Source organism: Myotis nattereri (genome assembly GCF_964212035.1).
Source record: "Myotis nattereri genome assembly, chromosome: 10".
NCBI lineage: Eukaryota > Metazoa > Chordata > Mammalia > Chiroptera > Vespertilionidae > Myotis > Myotis nattereri.
In genome coordinates, this window is record NC_138085.1 from 7,513,078 (window position 1) to 7,531,327 (window position 18,250).

General features: G+C 41.2%; 1 long non-coding RNA gene across 1 annotated transcript in view; it reads right to left on the bottom strand.

Annotated features, from left to right (window-relative positions):
- Nucleotides 1-18,250, bottom strand: part of LOC308525717 — a 101,000-nt gene that overhangs the window by 49,965 nt on the left and 32,785 nt on the right. The window lies entirely within an intron of this gene.

The window sequence follows — 18,250 nt, forward strand, 5'->3', positions numbered from 1 at the left end:
TGAGGCAACAGACACTTCTGAAGGGGGCCTGGCCTCTATTTATACTCTATAAGGTAATGAGTAGCCACTCCCTTCAGCTCTGGTTGCCCAAATTCTGTGGTTGCCATGGTGCGGCTTGACATCACAATGCCTCAGCTAGACCATCCAGGAGGGGCGGGGGGAGCAGAAGATGCAGAAATCTCACACACTCTGGTTATAAAACTGAGACCTTCCTCTTAACTCCTAACATTTTTCCCAAACTGTCCTCTCTCTCTCTCATTTCCTCTAGTTCCATTACAGTCCAGGATATGGCAGGCAGGTGGTGTTTCCTCCAAGACAATTCCCATACTCCCCCGTCATTTCAGTGGTCCATTCCGCTAGGTTTAGTTGCGACAATTTCCTAGGATTTTGAGTGTTGTTTTAATGGATGTTTATTTTAGAATAGTTCGACATTTACAGAAAAATTGTGAAGATAATAACCATGTACACCATACCCAATTTCCCTTATTACTAATATCTTACTTATGTATGGGGCAAAAGTAACATGAAGTGAATCATCAGTGAAACAGAGTGAAACCTCACTTCTCTAGTATCTCCAATATCCAAAAATGCTGTTCGAGACCAAGTTGTTCAAGGAAAAACTGTACCAGTTGTAGCATAAAATTCACATCTTGAGCTGACAATCCTTTCCATACTTTAACAATATTCAATAGTCTGCCATATAAAAAGGAAATCAAATACTTAATTATACACAGCCATCACTAACACAACACCCTGTTACTCATGACTGCGACCTCCACCATCCATCCCACCTACCGCCAATACGAACATAAATTCACTTTTGGACTTACAGTTTCTTCATCCACCCTTCTGTTTGAGGTCTTACTCCTTATCTCTACTAGTCTACAATATCGTCTTATTAAGTTTCGCTACCTTGAGGCAACAGACACTACTGAAGGGGGCCTGGCCTCTATTTATACTCTATAAGGTAATGAGGAGCCACTCCCTTCAGCTCTGGTTGCCCAAATTCTGTGGTTGCCATGGTGTGGCGTGACATCACAATGCCTGAGCTAGACCATCCAGGAGGGGCGGGGGGAACAGAAGATGCAGAAATCTCACACACTCTGGTTATAAAACAGAGACCTTCCTCTTAACTCCTAACATTTTTCCCAAACTGTCCTCTCTCTCTCTCATTTCCTCTAGTTCCATTACTTTCCAGCATATGGCAGGGAGGTGGTGTTTCATCTAAGACAATTCCCATACTCCCCCATCATTTCAGGGGTCCATTCCGCTAGGTTGAGTTGCTACAATTTCCTAGGATTTTGAGTGTTGTTTTATTGGATGTTTATTTTAGAATAGTTCCACATTTACAGAAAAATTGTGAAGATAAGAACCATGTACACCATACCCAATTTCCCTTATAACTAATATCTTACTTATGTATGGGGCAAAAGTAACATGAAGTGAATCATCAGTGAAACAGAGTGAAACCTCACTTCTCTAGTATCTCCAATATCCAAAAGTGCTGTTCTAGACCAAGTTGTTCAAGGAAAAACTGTACCAGTTGTAGCATAAAATTCACATCTTGAGCTGACCATCCTTTCCATACTTTAACAATATTCAATAGTCTGCCATATAAAAAGGAAATCAAGTACTTAATTATACACAGCCATCACTAACACAACACCCTGTTACTCATGACTGCGAAGTCCACCATCCATCCCACCTACCGCCAATACGAACATAAATTCACTTTTGGACTTACAGTTTCTTCATCCACCCTTCTGTTTGAGGTCTTACTCCTTATCTCTACTAGTCTACAAAATCGTCTCATTAAGTTTCGCTACCTTGAGGCAACAGACACTACTGAAGGGGGCCTGGCCTCTATACTCTATAAGGTAATGAGGAGCCACTCCCTTCAGCTCTGGTTGCCCAAATTCTGTGGTTGCCATGGTGTGGCTTGACATCACAATGCCTCAGCTAGACCATCCAGGAGGGGCGGAGGGAGCAGAAGATGCAGAAATCTCACACACTCTGGTTATAAAACAGAGACCTTCCTCTTAACTCCTAACATTTTTCCCAAACTGTCCTCTCTCTCTCATTTCCTCTAGTTCCATTACAGTCCAGCATATGGCAGGGAGGTGGTGTTTCCTCTAAGACAATTGCCATACTACCCCGTCATTTAGGTGGTCCATTCCACTAGGTTCAGTTGCTACAATTTCCTAGGATTTTGAGTGTTGTTTTAATGGATGTTTATTTTAGAATAGTTCCACATTTACAGAAAAATTGTGAAGATAATAACCATGTACACCATACCCAATTTCCCTTATTACTAATATCTTACTTAAGTATGGGGCAAAAGTAACATGAAGTGAATCATCAGTGAAACAGAGTGAAACCTCACTTCTCTAGTATCTCCAGTATCTCCAATATCCAAAAATGCTGTTCTAGACCAAGTTGTTCAAGGAAAAACTGTACCAGTTGTAGCATAAAATTCACATCTTGAGCTGACCAACCATTCCATACTCTAACAATATTCAATAGTCTGCCATATAAAAAGGAAATCAAATACTTAATTATACACAGCCATCACTAACACAACACCCTGTTACTCATGACTGCGACCTCCACCATCCATCCCACCTACCGCCAATACGAACATAAATTCACTTTTGGACTTACAGTTTCTTCATCCACCCTTCTGTTTGAGGTCTTACTCCTTATCTCTACTAGTCTACAATATCGTCTTATTAAGTTTCGCTACCTTGAGGCAACAGACACTACTGAAGGGGGCCTGGCCTCTATTTATACTCTTTAGGGTAATGAGGAGCCACTGCCTTCAGCTCTGGTTGCCCAAATTCTGTGGTTTCCCTGGTGTGGCTTGACATCACAATGCCTCAGCTAGACCATCCAGGAGGGGCGGGGGGAGCAGAAGATGCGGAAATCTCACACACTCTGGTTATAAAACAGAGACCTTCCTCTTAACTCCTAACATTTTCCCCAAACTGTCCTCTCTCTCTCTCATTTCCTCTAGTTCCATTACAGTCCAGCATATGGCAGGGAGGTGGTGTTTCCTCCAAGACAATTCCCATACTCCCCCGTCATTTCAGTGGTCCATTCCGCTAGGTTGAGTTGCTACAATTTCCTAGGATTTTGAGTGTTGTTTTAATGGATGTTTATTTTAGAATAGTTCCACATTTACAGAAAAATTGTGAAGATAAGAACCATGTACACCATACCCAATTTCCCTTATTACTTATGTATGGGGCAAAAGTAACATGAATTGACTCATCTGTGAAACAGAGTAAAACCTCACTTCTCTAGTATCTCCAATATCCAAAAGTGCTGTTCTAGACCAAGTTGTTAAAAGAAAAACTGTACCAGTTGTGGAATAAAATTCACATCTTGAGCTGACCATCCTTTCCATACTTTAACAATATTCAATAGTCTGCCATATAAAAAGGAAATCAAATAATTATACACTACCATCACTAACACAACACCCTGTTACTCATGACTGCGACCTCCACCATCCATGCCACCCACGGCCAATACGAACATAAATTCACTTTTGGACTTACAGTTTCTTCATCCACCCTTCTGTTTGAGGTCTTACTCCTTATCTCTACTAGTCTACAATATCATCTTATTAAGTTTCGCTACCTTGAGGCAACAGACACTTCTGAAGGGGGCCTGGCCTCTATTTATACTCTATAAGGTAATGAGTAGCCACTCCCTTCAGCTCTGGTTGCCCAAATTCTGTGGTTGCCATGGTGCGGCTTGACATCACAATGCCTCAGCTAGACCATCCAGGAGGGGCGGGGGGAACAGAAGATGCAGAAATCTCACACACTCTGGTTATAAAACTGAGACCTTCCTCTTAACTCCTAACATTTTTCCCAAACTGTCCTCTCTCTCTCTCATTTCCTCTAGTTCCATTACAGTCCAGGATATGGCAGGCAGGTGGTGTTTCCTCCAAGACAATTCCCATACTCCCCCGTCATTTCAGTGGTCCATTCCGCTAGGTTGAGTTGCGACAATTTCCTAGGATTTTGAGTGTTGTTTTAATGGATGTTTATTTTAGAATAGTTCCACATTTACAGAAAAATTGTGAAGATAATAACCATGTACACCATACCCAATTTCCCTTATTACTAATATCTTACTTCTGTATGGGGCAAAAGTAACATGAAGTGAATCATCAGTGAAACAGAGTGAAACCTCACTTCTCTAGTATCTCCAATATCCAAAAATGCTGTTCTAGACCAAGTTGTTCAAGGAAAAACTGTACCAGTTGTAGCATAAAATTCACATCTTGAGCTGACCAACCATTCCATACTCTAACAATATTCAATAGTCTGCCATATAAAAAGGAAATCAAATACTTAATTATACACAGCCATCCCTAACACAACACCCTGTTACTCATGACTGCGACCTCCACCATCCATCCCACCTACCGCCAATACGAACATAAATTCACTTTTGGACTTACAGTTTCTTCATCCACCCTTCTGTTTGAGGTCTTACTCCTTATCTCTACTAGTCTACAATATCGTCTTATTAAGTTTCGCTACCTTGAGGCAACAGACACTACTGAAGGGGGCCTGGCCTCTATTTATACTCTTTAGGGTAATGAGGAGCCACTGCCTTCAGCTCTGGTTGCCCAAATTCTGTGGTTGCCCTGGTGTGGTTTGACATCACAATGCCTCAGCTAGACCATCCAGGAGGGGCGGAGGGAGCAGAAGATGCAGAAATCTCACACACTCTGGTTATAAAACAGAGACCTTCCTCTTAACTCCTAACATTTTCCCCAAACTGTCCTCTCTCTCTCTCATTTCCTCTAGTTCCATTACAGTCCAGCATATGGCAGGGAGGTGGTGTTTCCTCTAAGACAATTCCCATACTCCCCCGTCATTTCAGTGGTCCATTCCGCTAGGTTGAGTTGCTACAATTTCCTAGGATTTTGAGTGTTGTTTTAATGCATGTTTATTTTAGAATAGTTCCACATTTACAGAAAAATTGTGAAGATAATAACCATGTACACCATACCCAATTTCCCTTATTACTTATGTATGGGGCAAAAGTAACATGAATTGACTCATCTGTGAAACAGAGTAAAACCTCAGTTCTCTAGTATCTCCAATATCCAAAAGTGCTGTTCTAGACCAAGTTGTTAAAAGAAAAACTGTACCAGTTGTGGAATAAAATTCACATCTTGAGCTGACCATCCTTTCCATACTTTAACAATATTCAATAGTCTGCCATATAAAAAGGAAATCAAATAATTATACACTACCATCACTAACACAACACCCTGTTACTCATGACTGCGACCTCCACCATCCATGCCACCCACGGCCAATACGAACATAAATTCACTTTTGGACTTACAGTTTCTTCATCCACCCTTCTGTTTGAGGTCTTACTCCTTATCTCTACTAGTCTACAATATCATCTTATTAAGTTTCGCTACCTTGAGGCAACAGACACTTCTGAAGGGGGCCTGGCCTCTATTTATACTCTATAAGGTAATGAGTAGCCACTCCCTTCAGCTCTGGTTGCCCAAATTCTGTGGTTGCCATGGTGCGGCTTGACATCACAATGCCTCAGCTAGACCATCCAGGAGGGGCGGGGGGAGCAGAAGATGCAGAAATCTCACACACTCTGGTTATAAAACTGAGACCTTCCTCTTAACTCCTAACATTTTTCCCAAACTGTCCTCTCTCTCTCTCATTTCCTCTAGTTCCATTACAGTCCAGGATATGGCAGGCAGGTGGTGTTTCCTCCAAGACAATTCCCATACTCCCCCGTCATTTCAGTGGTCCATTCCGCTAGGTTTAGTTGCGACAATTTCCTAGGATTTTGAGTGTTGTTTTAATGGATGTTTATTTTAGAATAGTTCCACATTTACAGAAAAATTGTGAAGATAATAACCATGTACACCATACCCAATTTCCCTTATTACTAATATCTTACTTATGTATGGGGCAAAAGTAACATGAAGTGAATCATCAGTGAAACAGAGTGAAACCTCACTTCTCTAGTATCTCCAATATCCAAAAATGCTGTTCGAGACCAAGTTGTTCAAGGAAAAACTGTACCAGTTGTAGCATAAAATTCACATCTTGAGCTGACAATCCTTTCCATACTTTAACAATATTCAATAGTCTGCCATATAAAAAGGAAATCAAATACTTAATTATACACAGCCATCACTAACACAACACCCTGTTACTCATGACTGCGACCTCCACCATCCATCCCACCTACCGCCAATACGAACATAAATTCACTTTTGGACTTACAGTTTCTTCATCCACCCTTCTGTTTGAGGTCTTACTCCTTATCTCTACTAGTCTACAATATCGTCTTATTAAGTTTCGCTACCTTGAGGCAACAGACACTACTGAAGGGGGCCTGGCCTCTATTTATACTCTATAAGGTAATGAGGAGCCACTCCCTTCAGCTCTGGTTGCCCAAATTCTGTGGTTGCCATGGTGTGGCTTGACATCACAATGCCTGAGCTAGACCATCCAGGAGGGGCGGGGGGAACAGAAGATGCAGAAATCTCACACACTCTGGTTATAAAACAGAGACCTTCCTCTTAACTCCTAACATTTTTCCCAAACTGTCCTCTCTCTCTCTCATTTCCTCTAGTTCCATTACTTTCCAGCATATGGCAGGGAGGTGGTGTTTCATCTAAGACAATTCCCATACTCCCCCATCATTTCAGGGGTCCATTCCACTAGGTTGAGTTGCTACAATTTCCTAGGATTTTGAGTGTTGTTTTATTGGATGTTTATTTTAGAATAGTTCCACATTTACAGAAAAATTGTGAAGATAAGAACCATGTACACCATACCCAATTTCCCTTATAACTAATATCTTACTTATGTATGGGGCAAAAGTAACATGAAGTGAATCATCAGTGAAACAGAGTGAAACCTCACTTCTCTAGTATCTCCAATATCCAAAAGTGCTGTTCTAGACCAAGTTGTTCAAGGAAAAACTGTACCAGTTGTAGCATAAAATTCACATCTTGAGCTGACCATCCTTTCCATACTTTAACAATATTCAATAGTCTGCCATATAAAAAGGAAATCAAGTACTTAATTATACACAGCCATCACTAACACAACACCCTGTTACTCATGACTGCGAAGTCCACCATCCATCCCACCTACCGCCAATACGAACATAAATTCACTTTTGGACTTACAGTTTCTTCATCCACCCTTCTGTTTGAGGTCTTACTCCTTATCTCTACTAGTCTACAAAATCGTCTCATTAAGTTTCGCTACCTTGAGGCAACAGACACTACTGAAGGGGGCCTGGCCTCTATACTCTATAAGGTAATGAGGAGCCACTCCCTTCAGCTCTGGTTGCCCAAATTCTGTGGTTGCCATGGTGTGGCTTGACATCACAATGCCTCAGCTAGACCATCCAGGAGGGGCGGAGGGAGCAGAAGATGCAGAAATCTCACACACTCTGGTTATAAAACAGAGACCTTCCTCTTAACTCCTAACATTTTTCCCAAACTGTCCTCTCTCATTTCCTCCAGTTCCATTACAGTCCAGCATATGGCAGGGAGGTGGTGTTTCCTCTAAGACAATTGCCATACTACCCCGTCATTTAGGTGGTCCATTCCACTAGGTTCAGTTGCTACAATTTCCTAGGATTTTGAGTGTTGTTTTAATGGATGTTTATTTTAGAATAGTTCCACATTTACAGAAAAATTGTGAAGATAATAACCATGTACACCATACCCAATTTCCCTTATTACTAATATCTTACTTAAGTATGGGGCAAAAGTAACATGAAGTGAATCATCAGTGAAACAGAGTGAAACCTCACTTCTCTAGTATCTCCAGTATCTCCAATATCCAAAAATGCTGTTCTAGACCAAGTTGTTCAAGGAAAAACTGTACCAGTTGTAGCATAAAATTCACATCTTGAGCTGACCAACCATTCCATACTCTAACAATATTCAATAGTCTGCCATATAAAAAGGAAATCAAATACTTAATTATACACAGCCATCACTAACACAACACCCTGTTACTCATGACTGCGACCTCCACCATCCATCCCACCTACCGCCAATACGAACATAAATTCACTTTTGGACTTACAGTTTCTTCATCCACCCTTCTGTTTGAGGTCTTACTCCTTATCTCTACTAGTCTACAATATCGTCTTATTAAGTTTCGCTACCTTGAGGCAACAGACACTACTGAAGGGGGCCTGGCCTCTATTTATACTCTATAAGGTAATGAGGAGCCACTCCCTTCATCTCTGGTTGCCCAAATTCTGTGGTTGCCCTGGTGTGGCTTGACATCACAATGCCTCAGCTAGACCATCCAGGAGGGGCGGAGGGAGCAGAAGATGCAGAAATCTCACACACTCTGGTTATAAAACAGAGACCTTCCTCTTAACTCCTAACATTTTCCCCAAACTGTCCTCTCTCTCTCTCATTTCCTCTAGTTCCATTACAGTCCAGCATATGGCAGGGAGGTGGTGTTTCCTCCAAGACAATTCCCATACTCCCCCGTCATTTCAGTGGTCCATTCCGCTAGGTTGAGTTGCTACAATTTCCTAGGATTTTGAGTGTTGTTTTAATGGATGTTTATTTTAGAATAGTTCCACATTTACAGAAAAATTGTGAAGATAATAACCATGTACACCATACCCAATTTCCCTTATTACTTATGTATGGGGCAAAAGTAACATGAATTGACTCATCTGTGAAACAGAGTAAAACCTCAGTTCTCTAGTATCTCCAATATCCAAAAATGCTGTTCTAGACCAAGTTGTTCAAGGAAAAACTGTACCAGTTGTGGAATAAAATTCACATCTTGAGCTGACCATCCTTTCCATACTTTAACAATATTCAATAGTCTGCCATATAAAAAGGAAATCAAATACTTAATTATACACAGCCATCACTAACACAACACCCTGTTACTCATGACTGCGACCTCCACCATCCATCCCACCTACCGCCAATACGAACATAAATTCACTTTTGGACTTACAGTTTCTTCATCCACCCTTCTGTTTGAGGTCTTACTCCTTATCTCTACTAGTCTACAATATCGTCTTATTAAGTTTCGCTACCTTGAGGCAACAGACACTACTGAAGGGGGCCTGGCCTCTATTTATACTCTATAAGGTAATGAGGAGCCACTCCCTTCAGCTCTGGTTGCCCAAATTCTGTGGTTGCCATGGTGTGGCGTGACATCACAATGCCTGAGCTAGACCATCCAGGAGGGGCGGGGGGAACAGAAGATGCAGAAATCTCACACACTCTGGTTATAAAACAGAGACCTTCCTCTTAACTCCTAACATTTTTCCCAAACTGTCCTCTCTCTCTCTCATTTCCTCTAGTTCCATTACTTTCCAGCATATGGCAGGGAGGTGGTGTTTCATCTAAGACAATTCCCATACTCCCCCATCATTTCAGGGGTCCATTCCGCTAGGTTGAGTTGCTACAATTTCCTAGGATTTTGAGTGTTGTTTTATTGGATGTTTATTTTAGAATAGTTCCACATTTACAGAAAAATTGTGAAGATAAGAACCATGTACACCATACCCAATTTCCCTTATAACTAATATCTTACTTATGTATGGGGCAAAAGTAACATGAAGTGAATCATCAGTGAAACAGAGTGAAACCTCACTTCTCTAGTATCTCCAATATCCAAAAGTGCTGTTCTAGACCAAGTTGTTCAAGGAAAAACTGTACCAGTTGTAGCATAAAATTCACATCTTGAGCTGACCATCCTTTCCATACTTTAACAATATTCAATAGTCTGCCATATAAAAAGGAAATCAAGTACTTAATTATACACAGCCATCACTAACACAACACCCTGTTACTCATGACTGCGAAGTCCACCATCCATCCCACCTACCGCCAATACGAACATAAATTCACTTTTGGACTTACAGTTTCTTCATCCACCCTTCTGTTTGAGGTCTTACTCCTTATCTCTACTAGTCTACAAAATCGTCTCATTAAGTTTCGCTACCTTGAGGCAACAGACACTACTGAAGGGGGCCTGGCCTCTATACTCTATAAGGTAATGAGGAGCCACTCCCTTCAGCTCTGGTTGCCCAAATTCTGTGGTTGCCATGGTGTGGCTTGACATCACAATGCCTCAGCTAGACCATCCAGGAGGGGCGGGGGGAGCAGAAGATGCAGAAATCTCACACACTCTGGTTATAAAACAGAGACCTTCCTCTTAACTCCTAACATTTTTCCCAAACTGTCCTCTCTCTCTCATTTCCTCTAGTTCCATTACAGTCCAGCATATGGCAGGGAGGTGGTGTTTCCTCTAAGACAATTGCCATACTACCCCGTCATTTAGGTGGTCCATTCCACTAGGTTCAGTTGCTACAATTTCCTAGGATTTTGAGTGTTGTTTTAATGGATGTTTATTTTAGAATAGTTCCACATTTACAGAAAAATTGTGAAGATAATAACCATGTACACCATACCCAATTTCCCTTATTACTAATATCTTACTTAAGTATGGGGCAAAAGTAACATGAAGTGAATCATCAGTGAAACAGAGTGAAACCTCACTTCTCTAGTATCTCCAGTATCTCCAATATCCAAAAATGCTGTTCTAGACCAAGTTGTTCAAGGAAAAACTGTACCAGTTGTAGCATAAAATTCACATCTTGAGCTGACCAACCATTCCATACTCTAACAATATTCAATAGTCTGCCATATAAAAAGGAAATCAAATACTTAATTATACACAGCCATCACTAACACAACACCCTGTTACTCATGACTGCGACCTCCACCATCCATCCCACCTACCGCCAATACGAACATAAATTCACTTTTGGACTTACAGTTTCTTCATCCACCCTTCTGTTTGAGGTCTTACTCCTTATCTCTACTAGTCTACAATATCGTCTTATTAAGTTTCGCTACCTTGAGGCAACAGACACTACTGAAGGGGGCCTGGCCTCTATTTATACTCTTTAGGGTAATGAGGAGCCACTGCCTTCAGCTCTGGTTGCCCAAATTCTGTGGTTTCCCTGGTGTGGCTTGACATCACAATGCCTCAGCTAGACCATCCAGGAGGGGCGGGGGGAGCAGAAGATGCAGAAATCTCACACACTCTGGTTATAAAACAGAGACCTTCCTCTTAACTCCTAACATTTTCCCCAAACTGTCCTCTCTCTCTCTCATTTCCTCTAGTTCCATTACAGTCCAGCATATGGCAGGGAGGTGGTGTTTCCTCCAAGACAATTGCCATACTCCCCCGTCATTTCAGTGGTCCATTCCGCTAGGTTGAGTTGCTACAATTTCCTAGGATTTTGAGTGTTGTTTTAATGGATGTTTATTTTAGAATAGTTCCACATTTACAGAAAAATTGTGAAGATAATAACCATGTACACCATACCCAATTTCCCTTATTACTAATATCTTACTTATGTATGGGGCAAAAGTAACATGAAGTGAATCATCAGTGAAACAGAGTGACACCTCACTTCTCTAGTATCTCCAACATCCAAAAATGCTGTTCTAAACCAAGTTGTTAAAGGAAAAACTGTACCAGTTGTAGCATAAAATTCACATCTTGAGCTGACCATCCTTTCCATACTTTAACAATATTCAATAGTCTGCCATATAAAAAGGAAATCAAATACTTAATTATACACAGCCATCACTAACACAACACCCTGTTACTCATGACTGCGACCTCCACCATCCATCCCACCTACCGCCAATACGAACATAAATTCACTTTTGGACTTACAGTTTCTTCATCCACCCTTCTGTTTGAGGTCTTACTCCTTATCTCTACTAGTCTACAATATCGTCTTATTAAGTTTCGCTACCTTGAGGCAACAGACACTACTGAAGGGGGCCTGGCCTCTATTTATACTCTATAAGGTAATGAGGAGCCACTCCCTTCATCTCTGGTTGCCCAAATTCTGTGGTTGCCCTGGTGTGGCTTGACATCACAATGCCTCAGCTAGACCATCCAGGAGGGGCGGAGGGAGCAGAAGATGCGGAAATCTCACACTCTCTGGTTATAAAACAGAGACCTTCCTCTTAACTCCTAACATTTTCCCCAAACTGTCCTCTCTCTCTCTCATTTCCTCTAGTTCCATTACAGTCCAGCATATGGCAGGGAGGTGGTGTTTCCTCCAAGACAATTCCCATACTCCCCCGTCATTTCAGTGGTCCATTCCGCTAGGTTGAGTTGCTACAATTTCCTAGGATTTTGAGTGTTGTTTTAATGGATGTTTATTTTAGAATAGTTCCACATTTACAGAAAAATTGTGAAGATAAGAACCATGTACACCATACCCAATTTCCCTTATTACTTATGTATGGGGCAAAAGTAACATGAATTGACTCATCTGTGAAACAGAGTAAAACCTCACTTCTCTAGTATCTCCAATATCCAAAAGTGCTGTTCTAGACCAAGTTGTTAAAAGAAAAACTGTACCAGTTGTGGAATAAAATTCACATCTTGAGCTGACCATCCTTTCCATACTTTAACAATATTCAATAGTCTGCCATATAAAAAGGAAATCAAATAATTATACACTACCATCACTAACACAACACCCTGTTACTCATGACTGCGACCTCCACCATCCATGCCACCCACGGCCAATACGAACATAAATTCACTTTTGGACTTACAGTTTCTTCATCCACCCTTCTGTTTGAGGTCTTACTCCTTATCTCTACTAGTCTACAATATCATCTTATTAAGTTTCGCTACCTTGAGGCAACAGACACTTCTGAAGGGGGCCTGGCCTCTATTTATACTCTATAAGGTAATGAGTAGCCACTCCCTTCAGCTCTGGTTGCCCAAATTCTGTGGTTGCCATGGTGCGGCTTGACATCACAATGCCTCAGCTAGACCATCCAGGAGGGGCGGGGGGAACAGAAGATGCAGAAATCTCACACACTCTGGTTATAAAACTGAGACCTTCCTCTTAACTCCTAACATTTTTCCCAAACTGTCCTCTCTCTCTCTCATTTCCTCTAGTTCCATTACAGTCCAGGATATGGCAGGCAGGTGGTGTTTCCTCCAAGACAATTCCCATACTCCCCCGTCATTTCAGTGGTCCATTCCGCTAGGTTGAGTTGCGACAATTTCCTAGGATTTTGAGTGTTGTTTTAATGGATGTTTATTTTAGAATAGTTCCACATTTACAGAAAAATTGTGAAGATAATAACCATGTACACCATACCCAATTTCCCTTATTACTAATATCTTACTTCTGTATGGGGCAAAAGTAACATGAAGTGAATCATCAGTGAAACAGAGTGAAACCTCACTTCTCTAGTATCTCCAATATCCAAAAATGCTGTTCTAGACCAAGTTGTTCAAGGAAAAACTGTACCAGTTGTAGCATAAAATTCACATCTTGAGCTGACCAACCATTCCATACTCTAACAATATTCAATAGTCTGCCATATAAAAAGGAAATCAAATACTTAATTATACACAGCCATCCCTAACACAACACCCTGTTACTCATGACTGCGACCTCCACCATCCATCCCACCTACCGCCAATACGAACATAAATTCACTTTTGGACTTACAGTTTCTTCATCCACCCTTCTGTTTGAGGTCTTACTCCTTATCTCTACTAGTCTACAATATCGTCTTATTAAGTTTCGCTACCTTGAGGCAACAGACACTACTGAAGGGGGCCTGGCCTCTATTTATACTCTTTAGGGTAATGAGGAGCCACTGCCTTCAGCTCTGGTTGCCCAAATTCTGTGGTTGCCCTGGTGTGGTTTGACATCACAATGCCTCAGCTAGACCATCCAGGAGGGGCGGAGGGAGCAGAAGATGCAGAAATCTCACACACTCTGGTTATAAAACAGAGACCTTCCTCTTAACTCCTAACATTTTCCCCAAACTGTCCTCTCTCTCTCTCATTTCCTCTAGTTCCATTACAGTCCAGCATATGGCAGGGAGGTGGTGTTTCCTCTAAGACAATTCCCATACTCCCCCGTCATTTCAGTGGTCCATTCCGCTAGGTTGAGTTGCTACAATTTCCTAGGATTTTGAGTGTTGTTTTAATGCATGTTTATTTTAGAATAGTTCCACATTTACAGAAAAATTGTGAAGATAATAACCATGTACACCATACCCAATTTCCCTTATTACTTATGTATGGGGCAAAAGTAACATGAATTGACTCATCTGTGAAACAGAGTAAAACCTCAGTTCTCTAGTATCTCCAATATCCAAAAGTGCTGTTCTAGACCAAGTTGTTAAAAGAAAAACTGTACCAGTTGTGGAATAAAATTCACATCTTGAGCTGACCATCCTTTCCATACTTTAACAATATTCAATAGTCTGCCATATAAAAAGGAAATCAAATAATTATACACTACCATCACTAACACAACACCCTGTTACTCATGACTGCGACCTCCACCATCCATGCCACCCACGGCCAATACGAACATAAATTCACTTTTGGACTTACAGTTTCTTCATCCACCCTTCTGTTTGAGGTCTTACTCCTTATCTCTACTAGTCTACAATATCATCTTATTAAGTTTCGCTACCTTGAGGCAACAGACACTTCTGAAGGGGGCCTGGCCTCTATTTATACTCTATAAGGTAATGAGTAGCCACTCCCTTCAGCTCTGGTTGCCCAAATTCTGTGGTTGCCATGGTGCGGCTTGACATCACAATGCCTCAGCTAGACCATCCAGGAGGGGCGGGGGGAGCAGAAGATGCAGAAATCTCACACACTCTGGTTATAAAACTGAGACCTTCCTCTTAACTCCTAACATTTTTCCCAAACTGTCCTCTCTCTCTCTCATTTCCTCTAGTTCCATTACAGTCCAGGATATGGCAGGCAGGTGGTGTTTCCTCCAAGACAATTCCCATACTCCCCCGTCATTTCAGTGGTCCATTCCGCTAGGTTTAGTTGCGACAATTTCCTAGGATTTTGAGTGTTGTTTTAATGGATGTTTATTTTAGAATAGTTCCACATTTACAGAAAAATTGTGAAGATAATAACCATGTACACCATACCCAATTTCCCTTATTACTAATATCTTACTTATGTATGGGGCAAAAGTAACATGAAGTGAATCATCAGTGAAACAGAGTGAAACCTCACTTCTCTAGTATCTCCAATATCCAAAAATGCTGTTCGAGACCAAGTTGTTCAAGGAAAAACTGTACCAGTTGTAGCATAAAATTCACATCTTGAGCTGACAATCCTTTCCATACTTTAACAATATTCAATAGTCTGCCATATAAAAAGGAAATCAAATACTTAATTATACACAGCCATCACTAACACAACACCCTGTTACTCATGACTGCGACCTCCACCATCCATCCCACCTACCGCCAATACGAACATAAATTCACTTTTGGACTTACAGTTTCTTCATCCACCCTTCTGTTTGAGGTCTTACTCCTTATCTCTACTAGTCTACAATATCGTCTTATTAAGTTTCGCTACCTTGAGGCAACAGACACTACTGAAGGGGGCCTGGCCTCTATTTATACTCTATAAGGTAATGAGGAGCCACTCCCTTCAGCTCTGGTTGCCCAAATTCTGTGGTTGCCATGGTGTGGCGTGACATCACAATGCCTGAGCTAGACCATCCAGGAGGGGCGGGGGGAACAGAAGATGCAGAAATCTCACACACTCTGGTTATAAAACAGAGACCTTCCTCTTAACTCCTAACATTTTTCCCAAACTGTCCTCTCTCTCTCTCATTTCCTCTAGTTCCATTACTTTCCAGCATATGGCAGGGAGGTGGTGTTTCATCTAAGACAATTCCCATACTCCCCCATCATTTCAGGGGTCCATTCCGCTAGGTTGAGTTGCTACAATTTCCTAGGATTTTGAGTGTTGTTTTATTGGATGTTTATTTTAGAATAGTTCCACATTTACAGAAAAATTGTGAAGATAAGAACCATGTACACCATACCCAATTTCCCTTATAACTAATATCTTACTTATGTATGGGGCAAAAGTAACATGAAGTGAATCATCAGTGAAACAGAGTGAAACCTCACTTCTCTAGTATCTCCAATATCCAAAAGTGCTGTTCTAGACCAAGTTGTTCAAGGAAAAACTGTACCAGTTGTAGCATAAAATTCACATCTTGAGCTGACCATCCTTTCCATACTTTAACAATATTCAATAGTCTGCCATATAAAAAGGAAATCAAGTACTTAATTATACACAGCCATCACTAACACAACACCCTGTTACTCATGACTGCGAAGTCCACCATCCATCCCACCTACCGCCAATACGAACATAAATTCACTTTTGGACTTACAGTTTCTTCATCCACCCTTCTGTTTGAGGTCTTACTCCTTATCTCTACTAGTCTACAAAATCGTCTCATTAAGTTTCGCTACCTTGAGGCAACAGACACTACTGAAGGGGGCCTGGCCTCTATACTCTATAAGGTAATGAGGAGCCACTCCCTTCAGCTCTGGTTGCCCAAATTCTGTGGTTGCCATGGTGTGGCTTGACATCACAATGCCTCAGCTAGACCATCCAGGAGGGGCGGGGGGAACAGAAGATGCAGAAATCTCACACACTCTGGTTATAAAACTGAGACCTTCCTCTTAACTCCTAACATTTTTCCCAAACTGTCCTCTCTCTCTCTCATTTCCTCTAGTTCCATTACAGTCCAGGATATGGCAGGCAGGTGGTGTTTCCTCCAAGACAATTCCCATACTCCCCCGTCATTTCAGTGGTCCATTCCGCTAGGTTGAGTTGCGACAATTTCCTAGGATTTTGAGTGTTGTTTTAATGGATGTTTATTTTAGAATAGTTCCACATTTACAGAAAAATTGTGAAGATAATAACCATGTACACCATACCCAATTTCCCTTATTACTAATATCTTACTTCTGTATGGGGCAAAAGTAACATGAAGTGAATCATCAGTGAAACAGAGTGAAACCTCACTTCTCTAGTATCTCCAATATCCAAAAATGCTGTTCTAGACCAAGTTGTTCAAGGAAAAACTGTACCAGTTGTAGCATAAAATTCACATCTTGAGCTGACCAACCATTCCATACTCTAACAATATTCAATAGTCTGCCATATAAAAAGGAAATCAAATACTTAATTATACACAGCCATCCCTAACACAACACCCTGTTACTCATGACTGCGACCTCCACCATCCATCCCACCTACCGCCAATACGAACATAAATTCACTTTTGGACTTACAGTTTCTTCATCCACCCTTCTGTTTGAGGTCTTACTCCTTATCTCTACTAGTCTACAATATCGTCTTATTAAGTTTCGCTACCTTGAGGCAACAGACACTACTGAAGGGGGCCTGGCCTCTATTTATACTCTTTAGGGTAATGAGGAGCCACTGCCTTCAGCTCTGGTTGCCCAAATTCTGTGGTTGCCCTGGTGTGGTTTGACATCACAATGCCTCAGCTAGACCATCCAGGAGGGGCGGAGGGAGCAGAAGATGCAGAAATCTCACACACTCTGGTTATAAAACAGAGACCTTCCTCTTAACTCCTAACATTTTCCCCAAACTGTCCTCTCTCTCTCTCATTTCCTCTAGTTCCATTACAGTCCAGCATATGGCAGGGAGGTGGTGTTTCCTCTAAGACAATTCCCATACTCCCCCGTCATTTCAGTGGTCCATTCCGCTAGGTTGAGTTGCTACAATTTCCTAGGATTTTGAGTGTTGTTTTAATGCATGTTTATTTTAGAATAGTTCCACATTTACAGAAAAATTGTGAAGATAATAACCATGTACACCATACCCAATTTCCCTTATTACTTATGTATGGGGCAAAAGTAACATGAATTGACTCATCTGTGAAACAGAGTAAAACCTCAGTTCTCTAGTATCTCCAATATCCAAAAGTGCTGTTCTAGACCAAGTTGTTAAAAGAAAAACTGTACCAGTTGTGGAATAAAATTCACATCTTGAGCTGACCATCCTTTCCATACTTTAACAATATTCAATAGTCTGCCATATAAAAAGGAAATCAAATAATTATACACTACCATCACTAACACAACACCCTGTTACTCATGACTGCGACCTCCACCATCCATGCCACCCACGGCCAATACGAACATAAATTCACTTTTGGACTTACAGTTTCTTCATCCACCCTTCTGTTTGAGGTCTTACTCCTTATCTCTACTAGTCTACAATATCATCTTATTAAGTTTCGCTACCTTGAGGCAACAGACACTTCTGAAGGGGGCCTGGCCTCTATTTATACTCTATAAGGT